This window comes from Sinohyriopsis cumingii, chromosome 1 (assembly GCF_028554795.1).
Source record: "Sinohyriopsis cumingii isolate HCF-2022 chromosome 1, ASM2855479v2, whole genome shotgun sequence".
Taxonomy (NCBI): Eukaryota; Metazoa; Mollusca; class Bivalvia; order Unionida; family Unionidae; genus Sinohyriopsis; species Sinohyriopsis cumingii.
In genome coordinates this window covers 178,255,657-178,268,405 of record NC_142961.1, presented here as the reverse complement: position 1 = coordinate 178,268,405, position 12,749 = coordinate 178,255,657, and positions in this window count along the sequence as shown.

Below are 12,749 nucleotides of genomic sequence, written 5' to 3'. Positions count from 1 at the left end.
GTTGTACGCTTGCACCAGGTGCGGTAAGATGTCGATGTACTTCAGAGTGTGGTGATGCGTAAAATATTTCCACATGCGTTCTTTCAAAGTGCGTTGAAAACGCTCCACGATGCTGGCTTTGGTTTCGGGATTCTCGGTGGTAAAAAAATGAATGTCACGTTTCTTTAATTCTTTTTGGAAAGCTTGGTTCAGAAATTCGGTGCCTTTGTCCGTTTGCCATCGAAGAGGGTGACGGCCACTTTGTTTCAACACTCGTTGCAGGGCTCGCACTAACTCGCTGCTGGATTTGGAAGTCAAGGGCACGACCCAGGCAAATTTGGAAAAGACGTCGATGACACAAAACAGATATTTGTAGCCACGATTGTAGCTGGCCAAATGAGAGACATCGGCTAAATCGGCTTGCCATTGATGATCGATGCCTTCCACTCGGGTGCGACTTCTGGCAAACTTGCGTCGAATGGGTTTGTGCAAAGTGTAGGTAGCTTGTTCTTGTAACCATCGTTGCACTTGAGGTAAACAGAGACTTTTCATTCACGTTTTGGCAGCACGATACAATTTTTGAACTCCTGCGTAACCTGCAGGATGCGAGGGATCGTAGTAAATGCTAGCTAAGACTTTTTCCATTTTTTTTGTGTTGATTGGTGTCTTAATAAGGCACCCACTCTTGGAAGAGGCTACTCTTTTTCTCTTGGGGTAATTTCTTGGATTGCAAGGCTTTGCGTGTGCGACCGGCAATAGGTGTCGAAGAGGAGGATGTCTGAGCAGGGGATATCGGTTCTTGTTTCACTTCTGTCTTCACTTTCTTTTTCTCTTGTGAGGAAGAAGGGGTGGCCATCATCTTTTTAATCCATCCAATTCTGGAGGTAGGTGGTGTTGTTAACTTGCGTACTTTTTCTGGTGGAGTTTGAAACCCTTCTTCTTCTTCTTCTTTTCCTTTTTCTGTCTTGACCACTGGTACCGGTACTGGTACTGGTACTGGTGATGGTGCTGGACTTTTCATCAAGGTCTTAAAATCTTTCAAAGTGGGTAGAGCTGTTTCGTCTAAAGCTTTCTGGTGAAAGAGTTGCAGTCGTTGCAAGAGTTGACCGTACTTTTGCGATTTTTCTGTTTCGGACAAATCTTGGCGATCCATCAAAAATTGCAATTCGTGTTGTAACTGGGACATCTCGCTCAAATGGGGATTGGGAGGTAAATGCGGGGTGCGTTGTTCTTGCCACCGATGGTATTCCATCCATCGTTTGTAAGGCACTAAAGCTAGTTTTCGTCCTTCCATGGGGTTGTCAGGGGTCGATTCTGAGATCTTGGAACTTCCGAGGCCTTTTTATCTTGCTCCCACCAGTCCTCCCAACATGGTTCCCAAGACTCCTTTCAGTATGGGGCCTAACAAGAGAGGTAAAATACCTCCACGTTGGACCAACATCTTCTTTTTTTGACGAATGGGAATTTTCTTTTGAACCATTTGGCGAAGAACGTGACGATGTTTGCCTAAGCATTGTTTCTGGTGTTTGGACAAAGGGATCGTGCCTTTCAAAACGTTCAAACAACATTCGCACACGGTATCGATGACCTCTTTGGAGGCCGTTTGAATGAGTTTTTTTCGTAGGGGTGAAGAAGCTTTGGACAGGACAGATAACAGGTCCCCATGTTTAGCTAAACGTGGTGGCAGTCCTTTCCTTTTCTTTCCTTGGGGTTTTCTGGAGGGTGACATTTTTTACTTGTGGGTTCCGGGACATTCACCGAACAGACACTAACGTCGATGACTTAACGCACGCCCTTTTATCTTTTTTTTGGGACTATCGCTTTGTCATAAAGGTGACAATGTTTTTCCCAAAATCACCAAGGAATCCTCCCATTTGTTGACGCCTCTTTTTCTTGGAACGACTGTGTCTTTTCTTAGGGTAATGTCGATGCTTGGCTAAGCGCTTTGTCAGATGACGCGTCTGCCTTTGTCTCTTTCTTTTGTGGCTTCTTGGAGGTGACATCTTTTTTACAAGTTCACTGATACCCCGACTTGGTCACAGGCTCTTTTTATACTGGAACGCGTCGCCACTGATTGTCTTTACGTTTTATCAGTTTGAGGACAGGCATGACACGTCGTGCAGGGGTACGTAACGGACTAAATCGAGCCAGTTCTTGCTTGGACAAATCCAGTAAACTTTGTAACATGCCCGATCTTTCTTGGACTTTGATTTTGGGAGAAGGTACTTTGTGAGCAGCAGCCACTGCCACTAAATTGGAGGGTCCTGCCACTGGGGAAGTTCTTTTGGGGGTCATCAACGGAGATGTTCTTGGTGTGATCAACGTCTCCAAGTACTCTTCAGTTCTGGGTGTCATCAACGGAGAAGTGGATGAACGTGAGGATGCCGGAGACGCAGTCACTGCCGTGGCAGGTCGTGGTTTGCGAGTGTAAGGTTGCGTCCTGGCCGAAGTGCCTCTCTTGCGACTAGTTTTCTTCTGTGGACTTTTCTTTTTCTGGGGACTTTTTCTCTGTTTCTTTTTCTGGGGGCTTCTTTTCTTTTTCCGGGGTGGTGGTGTCTGGTAAGAGGAGGGTCCTGCCACTGGAGAAGTTATTCTTCTTGGGGACCTGGTCTTTTTCTTTTTCTTCTTGGGGCTTCGTTGGACTTTTGTCTTGGGGATAACTTTGGGGGCATTAGGATCCCATCTTAAGAGTGAGCGAATGATGACCCCTCCTAGAGTACCGCTCCCTCCAGGTTTCAAAATGATTTGTTTTTTGGTTTGAGTGTCGATGCGGGGATCGGCCAGTTGGACCAAAGCGACTTTGTTTCGATCGAAAAAGCGTTTGGTTTGATGAGGAATCTGAATGATTCCTTGGAGTAATTGACGTGCCGTCACCGTGAACCATCGTAAGACTTCTTTGAGACTAGCTTCTAAGACACGGGCTCGTGTTTGTGGATCTTTTTCTCGACTGATGCCATACAAGGCACGAATCAATTTGACGGGAAGATGCGACTGAAGGGACGTCATGTTCACACTGTGTGAGACAGACGAAAAAGGGTCTGAGGTTTTTATAGATTTTTTGATGGGGAGTGAAATGAAGTCGAGGACGGAGACGTGTACAGGACAGGCCCTCCGTCTTGGCACCAGTGGTGAAACAAGTGGGTACGAAATCGCAAATCCTCGGGGGTCGTAGGTTTCAAATCGACGAGTAAATAGGCGTGTGGCGTTTGAGTGGCATCGTCGTACGCCTGAGTCAGCCAAGGCGTTCCTAACTGTTTGGCTAAGACTTGCACTTGCGATTTATCTCGAGGGCTTTTAAACAAGACCACGTAATGCGCATTGAGACTCATGGTGCGATGGGCTTTACTTTGTTGAAACAAATTTTGGGTGATGTAAATGACACTGGCATTACGGTGATGCCCTTTGCGCGTGAACCACAATTTAATTTCTTCTTCGTCTTCTCCTAACATGTCGTCGAAAATGACCAAATGGGTTTGACGGGAGTCAGAGACGATGCCGTCGTCTTCTTTAGGAATGCCTTCCACAAACACGATGGAATCGCCTTGACTTTCTCGCAAGAGGCTGTACGCCGATTGCCACTCTTTGTAACACCACACGATCCGTTGAGGTGGCCGATCGATCAAATGATGTTTATGTTCGATCAAACGTTTGACGAATTCGGTTTTGCCTGAACCGCTAGGTCCAGCAATGAGCATGTTAAAGGGATGGCGAAGATACAAAGCCTCCCAACTGGCACGATCTAAGTGTTCGTCGATGACTTTGACAGTAGAGGAAGAGGGAGCAGAGACAGCAGAGGTAGCCATGGTGTGAGAAATGTCACTTGTGACACGAAAACGAACAAGACAAGAGTTTATATACTTTTTCAGAACACGTTTATTGAATGTTTTTTTATCAAACATGAATACGAAAGACAAAAATACATAAAAGCCAAAAGCTTAAGTACAAGGATAAAAGGCACATGATAACGATGAACGTGGAATAAACACAAGTGTCTGTACAACAATCACATCTTTTGGGTAATGTTCTAACCAGTTCAACAGAGGGTAAGGTCACACAAGTGTCCTCCCGAAAGGGTCTTTCAGGTCTGTCCACGACAGTCCTGTCCTGGGTGACGGGTTCTTCTGGTACCGTCACTAACACGGGTTGAAAAGTAACTTTTTTCCTTGAACAACTCTCGTGCATACTGGGCCACTTCTTGGGTCCAAGCCTCAAAATCCCATTCTTTCCAGGCACGGACATCTGTCCAATGGGGATGTAAGTCACAAGCTACACACACATCGTCATACACGTCTTGGGTAGCTAAAAGTTGACGAATCTTTTTTTCCCGTAGAGGTCGAGAAGTATCCAGATGAAACCGCAAGGCTTTGAGCAAAAGGAGTTTTTCGTGACCATTTAAGGCCATGGAGGTGGTAAGTACTGATCGTAAAGAGTCCACAAAGAATCGGCTGGTAAACGAAATCCCAGAAAACAAGTCACTAAGACACACACCACTTGTCGTCCCAAATTGAATGGATACAGTTCTTGTAATAATCGATGGTAATGATCCACGGTTTGAATATGGTCATTGAGTTCCTTCCACGGAATCTGTTGGATGACATGTGACATAAGTCGTGGCATGGCAGCCTGTTTTTATAGTCTCTTTGTTTCGGAAACAATACACGTACTTTCTAGCCAGAGATCTTCGTTCTCCAGTAGGGAATCTAAATCTTGCATACTGTAACCGAAACTTCAGAGTTCGTTTAGAAGTTTCCTCTTCCTCTAAGTAGATTCCACGTAAAATATGTTGATAATCCTTTAACTTGTCTTCCTCAATGTATTGCTGTAGGTGAATCTCGAAGTAACCAAAATAATGAACATTTCGATCATTCACTAACTCAAAGTGTTGAACAAGGTCTGACCACTGAAACAATTTCTGACGAATCAGTTCTCTTATACCATTCAGTGGTTAAAGATCTGGTGACGTAACGGATGCAATTGTTCTTTACGTTTGACTTGTATTTTCACCAGCTCTCGGTAAATGCGTTCTCTCAACTCCACAGGCAAATCACGAATGTTCTCTAGCAAAGTATCCATGAATAGGTCATACTAAATCCTCTTTGGTCTGACACAAGAAATGTACTCTTTGCACAAACATGGTTTCACTTCAGTGTCAAATTTAAATCGTTGAGTCACTAATCTACACATGACAATTCGTTCAGAAGTTTCCTCTTTCACTAAGTTGACATTGTGTTCAAGATGTTGGTAATTCGTTAACTCTTCCTCTGGAATTCGATGCAGTACGTTTACAATGATGTAGGTAGAATCGTCCATACCAAACCAATCCTTTTTAAAACTAGAGGATCGTTGATCAATGTCTGTCCGATGGAACACTTTCAATTGAATCAATCCTTGTATAGCCTTCAGGTACCAGTGGTTCAAACACCGGTGACGTAACGGATGCAATTGTTCTTTACGTTTCACTTGTATTTTGACCAGCTCTCGGTAAATGCGTTCTCTCAACTCCACAGGCAAAGCACGAATGTTCTCTTGTAAAGTATCCATGAACAGATTATTATGGTAAGAAGTTACTTCAATGTCTCGGTCCCACTAAGGGTAAGTAATGACAATTCGGTGACCATCGAGCATGTTCTACGTAGGCCGAATCTTGCGGTTCCCAGTGGTGAAGTGTCACATCGCAACTGAAGCACCTGACTTTATCTCCTTCGCCCAAGTAGAAAAATCCGGCTCTGGCTAATTCTTCGGGGGTCGGTCCTCCCAGATACTTTGGCCATTTTCCTTTGAACGATTGAAGACGATTTTCAAAGTCGCAGTATTCCGACAAACGCACAGGAAACGAATATTCGTTTTTCACAGGTTCGTTTCGATGAGGGTTGAGTGACATGGGTAGGAGTTTGCTCAAGGCTGGATGACATCCGTAGGGGGGTAGACGTGAAGGTGAACATTCTCCTTTAAAACGAAACCCAGTAAAATGTCCAAGAGGACGAGCGGCATCACTTTCGCATCCGACAGGTTTGACACGCACAGCATCACTTTCCATGATAGGGGTAGGGGCACTAAAGTTCCCATGATGCTTTACGGCATCGCTCAGGTCACAACGTACAGCATCGTATCCATCGCAAGGCTCACAATCGCACTCGTCTGCAAACTCCGTGACGCAATTACAATGGTAACCACATGGACAATCGCAGTTTCCTTCCGGACATTTTCCGTCGCAATGCATGGGTCTTATCCATCCAATATTAGTCACACTAGAGGAAGATACAACTTTTTTACAATCCCCAAACTGGAACGATGTCTCTTTCAAAGTATTCATCTTGTTTGCTCGGTCTTGGTAGTCACAATGAACTATCGATCTTGCCTAGGGTTCCTTTTTATATACAGACCAATACCGACGTGACCGTACGGTAAGGTGAAATGATTGGGAAGTCGAACTCGCTTCTGGTACACGATTTGATAAACTTTTTCCAAAGGTCGACTGACGATGTGGTGAGTGGGTAAACGTACAATCTTGTTCGGTTGGTAAGTGGTCACTTTAAAGTTTCCATCCTCTTTCGATTGCAAGGCTTCTTTCAATACCCCAAAGTTGACCACACGACTGGTACGATGATTCAGAGTCAGTCCTTTCACTTTGCACGTCGTGTGCACTTCTCCTTGTTTGTCCCGGTATTCGTAGCCGTAATTTTTGGGACCGCCACTGACGAAACTTAGAATCTTGTCGTCGGGATGCTCGTCTGTCCAGGCTCCTAAACGGTCTCCTTCGATGTCAGGGTGATGTTGAATCGGGTGATGGATGTAAATGCAACTGTCCGTGTCAAAGTACAGGACGCGTTCTTCTAACAGTTCTAAAGCTTCGTACAATTTTAAGCGAGCATGGGCTGTCACGTAAGCCGCAATGATGACATTTCCAAAGGGGTCGTCTTGTACAAAGTCCAGATCTTCTTCGTAATTGACTAAGATCAAATCCTCGCGAACGACGTCCACGTGTTTCATGAATTTGGTTTTGTCGTGAATCATCTGAAAGTAGCGGGAAGGTTCTGTCAAATATTCCGTCTTGGGTAAACACGGGCGTTGTGCCATTTTACCCCACAAGCAATTTAACATCACTTTGGCAAACGATCGCCTGCCTTCGTTTTTCTCGATGTGGTCTAAAGTGATGCCTTCTTGTTCGTAGTATTTCTCTTTGAATTGTATTTGGTCTTCGGGAGTGTGACACCAGGAAGGATAGCCGCTGGCTTCTTGCTTCAGTTTCAAAAAGGCATCCACATAGTCTGCGAAAATGCTTTTCTGAGTAGGGTCACCCTTGTGGTATTGTTGTGTCTTGGGAAAGTGGCAAATTTCGTACACTTCTAACAGTTGGTATCCCATGTCCAGAGCTTTGAACAATTCTACGCTGACCCAGGTTCCCGTCAAGGCCCGTTCTTCCTGGCTGTGACGACAAGGCTGGTCTTGGTTGCACGTTTCGGCACAAGTACGGCACAAAGGAAACATCAGTTTGCCTTGACAATGGTGAGGTAAGACGGGATGGTATAGGTTCGTGGGAGGCAAAACTTTACACTTGATCAAGCCTTCGTATTGTCGAATGTTGACCAGGTCGATGTGTTCCGTGAACAATTGCGGGTGCCCTACGGGAAAGCGACAATATTTGCACACGTAGGGATACAGCGAACACACGTCCAAGTATTTGATTTCTTCTCCGTTCTCTTCGTCGGCTTGGTACAGCAAACAGGTGGCATTGGTCCTTCCTCCGTACAAACTATCCCTCGGGTTCAGCGGGTCCATGAACTGGTAACTTTCCACGAGGCGTTTAAACTCGGGATCGGTTTTCATACGGTGATCGTACTCGTGTTCCCACATTTCCACCACTTGGTATCCTTCCTGTTCCAACTTTAGGCGCCGCTGACAAGTGTCCTGGTACAAGTCTTCCATGGTTCGTTGTAAAAACTGATTTTTAGTGCCACGGTCAGGATAACAAACGGGACATCCGTGAAATAAGCAACCGTTAAACTCGTACACGATCTTGGGGTTTTCTAAGTCCCAGCCATCGACCGAATACGTTCCGATGGTCTTTTCGCCCCCTCCGTTGCGGGCATGCTGAATCCACTTGTCTTCCTTGTCGCACAAGTAATGTAACCAACGTAGGGCTTTGACCGAGTATTGACGCTTGACATAGTGGGTCGTTTGAGGGCTGATGACAGCCACGGTGTTTTCAGGCATGAATCGTTGTCGATACACTAAGGAACACGCTTTGGCAATGGTGCAAGCTTCTTTCAAAGGATCGACCCCTCCGTGTTCCATGAACAGTTCTCGAAATTTTCCACAGCAACGCCGTAAAATGTCCACGTCGGAACGACAATACTTTAGCATTTCTTCCTGAAAGTCGAAGGGGTCAGAGGCATGAGCCTGGTACCAAGCGTAGAAAGCTTCTCGTTGTTCGGTACGCATGTTGTCGGGGTCGTAATAGTGAGCCTCAGGTAAATGGGGTAGAACGGCGTGTTGATTGGCTTCCGTATTGAAAAAGTGTGGAAAGTACCCTTTAGCCATTTCTGTCATTCCAAACGTTTTAGGCATTCGACTCAAAGGCATGGCCAAATAGCTCATCGAATCTTTAAACTGTACTTGTCCCACTTGCATGAAAATGATTTTGGCTCCGTTCAAAGTCACTTTAGGACGTTCGGTGCCATGTTCCGTATAGTATCTGAGAAGAAACTGTCCATCGTATCCGGAGAAATTGTGAGCCATCACCGTGGCATGACGATGACAATCTCCGTAAAGTCCGATGTCCTCTTGGCTCCACGTCTTGTCGATGGGGTCTAAGACCCATTGGGCAAAATCGGCTAACGTGTTTGGCCCCCGAAAGATTTTTTCACGCCCTCCAGGAATCTTGCTGCAGTGAGGGCAATGACTGAAGATAGGTTCTTGAATGCACTTCTCGCACGCTCGATGAGCCACGCAGAAATTAGGAATGTGAATGCCAGTCTCTTGCATGCATTCGAAATCGAAAAAGATGAAATTGCCTTTCTTCTTGTGACCGTCCTCTTTCTCTGGTGGGGGCTGGTATTTTTGCACGTAACATTGGTGTTCCAAGTCCACGATGTGGTGACAAATGTGACATTTCTTTTTTCCTGAACATACGTGTGCCTTGGTACTATTGGTACGTATGCCTTGTCCACACGTAGGGCACAATCTCAGGAGTTGACAAGCACATTTCTGCTGTGAACCTTGCGTTTTCAGATGTTGTTGGTAACAGGTAGGGCTGACAAACGTGCGCAGACAAGTGGAACAAGGCACTGGTTCTTCGCTCAGACAGGGTGAAGAGGCCAAACATCCTGAGCATTTCGATCCACAATGCTTGTGTTGCTCTCGATTATTATAACCATGGTCACATTTCTCACAGTAATAACCGTATCCCAGGAATCCGGTGATACTGGTAATGGTATCGAAATGGTCATCGTGATGATAAACATGAATGTATTTTCCGTCCTTAAAATCTTGCCCTCGAAACAACAGAGACCCGCGCACTTCTTGAGGGTGCACTTTCAAAGTGTATCGTGGAGCTAGGGCATCTTGCAATTTTTGCATCTCAGGAATGCCACAGGGTGTGTCTTTGGACATGCCAGCTTGTCGTAACAGGAGTTCTGCTTCACTTCGTTGTTTGGCTCGGTCCGATTGTCGAATGTTCTCCCAGTCTCTTTTCCATTCTACCGTGTCGTTCTTGTTGGCATAGGTTCGTCCCACCACGATGGCACGGGCTAAACACATCTGGTCATGAGGATTGTGAATTTGGACAAGGCTACGCTTAATGCTGCGAAGGTCGTTCACCAATAACATCTTTTTGCGTCCGGTCCCTTGAGGAGGAGAGACGTGGGTCATGTCCAATGTGGCTTTTCCATCGGTGATGTCAAACTGGTCATTAGATTGTTGCACGTGTTGAATCTTGTCCATGACTTTGGAAGCGGTCAATTCTGCAGGGGTGCTAAACTCGATCCAAACAGGGGATTTCAAACCGTCGTGTTGTATGGAAAGTCTCAAGCGATCGTCTTCTTTGGGTTGACATTGTCGCTTGAGTGCAGTGAGCAGAGAATCCCACACTCCGGTGATGAACCCTTCTGCTTTCTCTAACGGTACTTCGGACTTGAAATCTTTAAACTTCACCGTGTATTTGTAAGCCGTGGTTCTAAATTTTCTAGAGGAGCGCTTTTCCGTCTCTCGAATGGAATAGTACTTTTCAGGGTTGACAAAGGGTGGTGGACTTGGTTTAGAGGGTTCGGATTCTGGTTCACTCATGTCCTCTTCAAAATCACTGGCATGAATTTGTGTCAATATTTCAGCCCTGGTACGAGGCGATAGATCACGTTTCTGCCTCTTACTTTCTTCTTCTTTCTTCTCGAATGAATGGGATCGTTTCATCTTGAAAGCAAAAAGTCAAATGACTCAAGTTCAAACACCATGAACTACTTTATAGTCATAGCAGACCAGCGTATATAAAAGGGTGTGTGTCTTGTCCTTTCACTATTCATTTCACTCTCAAGCCGAGCACAACGATGGAAGAGACTAACCAGATGGAACGTTTCGTCAGAGCTTTGCGAGGGGTCATTAGAAAATTCTCTTCAGACCAGCCTACGGACTACTCTCCTTCCTTTCGAGATAAAAGTCAAGATACTTGCTATATCTGTCAGAAGAAAGGGCATTGGTCTTCAGAGTGTCCAGACCGTCAAAAAACAGGAGCTAAAAAAGACAAAAGTAAAGATACCTGTTATTATTGTAAAGAAAAAGGACATTGGTCTCCAGATTGCCCAAAAAAGAAACAAGAGGAGTCAGAAGAAAAGAAGGATTCTTCAGAAGAAGAGAGGGATTCTTCAGAGGAAGAAAGCAGACAGGTGAAGAAAAAGAAACAGGAGACGAAAAAAAGAAGGGAAGAAAGCGAGGAGGAAGAAGAGGAAAAGAGTGTGATGGTGAAGAAATTCAAAAAACAGAGAGACTAAACAAGGAGAAAAGAAGAAATCAATGAACTTTTTATTAAAGTGTTGTTTTGTGAATTGTGAATTGGATTGTAAAAAATGGAGAAAAGAATAAATGAATGATATAAGGTAAGAGTCTTTGAGTTTTGATTTTAAAATAAGAAGCTACACTCACGCACTCATACACAGGCACGTACTATAAGGGTAAAAATGGGTGGGGTTTATTTTTTTTTTTTTTTTGAGTTATTGGCAAATTGAAATTGTATTTCTTTTCGAGATATGTGGGTGGCCCTGAAAAGGGCCTTTTTTATTTACGATGTAGGGGTGAGTTTAAGCAATCAACTTTAACTGCCTTATGCCTTTGCCACGGCCAAGGCCTACTTCTGGACTGCGTAATGTTGATGATGATAATGATTGGGTTGAAATCACTAAGGGTGGTACGGTAGGCTTAGTCACAGGGTTGACGTGTTTAGCTCGGGAAGGTCGTATTCTCTTCGGTCGTGATAAAGAAGTCTGATACATTTGTTTCAGACTTCTTAACTCCGCTAAAATATCCAACAGTACCGTGACCGTTTGATTCTCACCCTCTTGTTTCTTTGCTGCTACTTCTTCTTGCTGTTGTTTTTTTCTTACCTCTTCTTCTTGTTGCTGTTGCTGCAGGAGAAAAGCCTGTTCCGCTTCTTTTTGTCGTTGCATAAATTTCTCCAATTCTTCTTTCTGTCTCTGTCTAAAATTCTCCACTTGCGGTAATGAAGAAGGTAACAAAGGTTCCGGAACAAATTCTTGCGAGGAGAGAAAATCCACAAAATCCCAATTCACCTCTTCTGAAAGTAAGTCCGGGTTCCCTTGGGCGGTCTCCGCTGCTGGTGCACCCCATTGGATCGTTTTCTGAGTTTCCGTCATGTTGAATCACTGTCGCATAGATTGACTGCACACAAGCGCTAGCAGATCTATATTGACTACGTGACGTCACAGACTGCTCTCTTCGGATTGGATGCAGCTGGCTGAATTTTGTAACGCGTGTTCGGATTGGTGAATGAACTCAATCCGTTTCAATCCTACCTGTCCCTATAAATAAGCGCAGTTCAGTGCATTGATTCACCTATTCTCGGAGCCTCAACATGTGGACCGACGTTGAATCTTCAACCCTTGTGTCAACAATGATGTTCAGGACGGACATGCTCATGTATGTCCGATCCAAGTGGACCGTTGTCCACAGGACCAGCAGCAGCCTGTGGATAAGAAGAGTCTATATAGAGAGACAAGGTTGCCTCAAGAGGACTCTGATGTATGGCCCTGCTGTAAGACGAAGTTTGAGGACAAGAAGATGTCGCAAATGCCCTTTATGTTAAGGGCATATTAACATAAACCAAAGGCCCTTTTCAGGGCCAGCCATATTTCTCGAAAAGAGATAGTCTTTGAATTGCCTACCCCTTTTTTTATTTTATTTTTTATTTTATTTTTTTATTTTATTTTTTTATTTTTTAAAAAAAAATAGAGACCCTCCCTGTTTCAATTTTACATAGACCCTATACAGTCCCAAGGGTTTATGTCCATGTTAAATTTACATAGACCCTATATTGTCCCAGGGTTTTTGGCCATGTTAATTCCCATAGACCCTATATGTTCCCACGATTTTTCTCCATATTAAATTTACATAGACCCTATATTGTCCCAGGGTTTTTGGCCATGTTAATTCCCATAGACCCTATATGTTCCCACGATTTTTCTCCATGTTAAATTTACATAGACCCTATATGTTCCCAAGGGGGTCTGTAATGATAAATCCCATAGACCCTATAAGATCCCCAT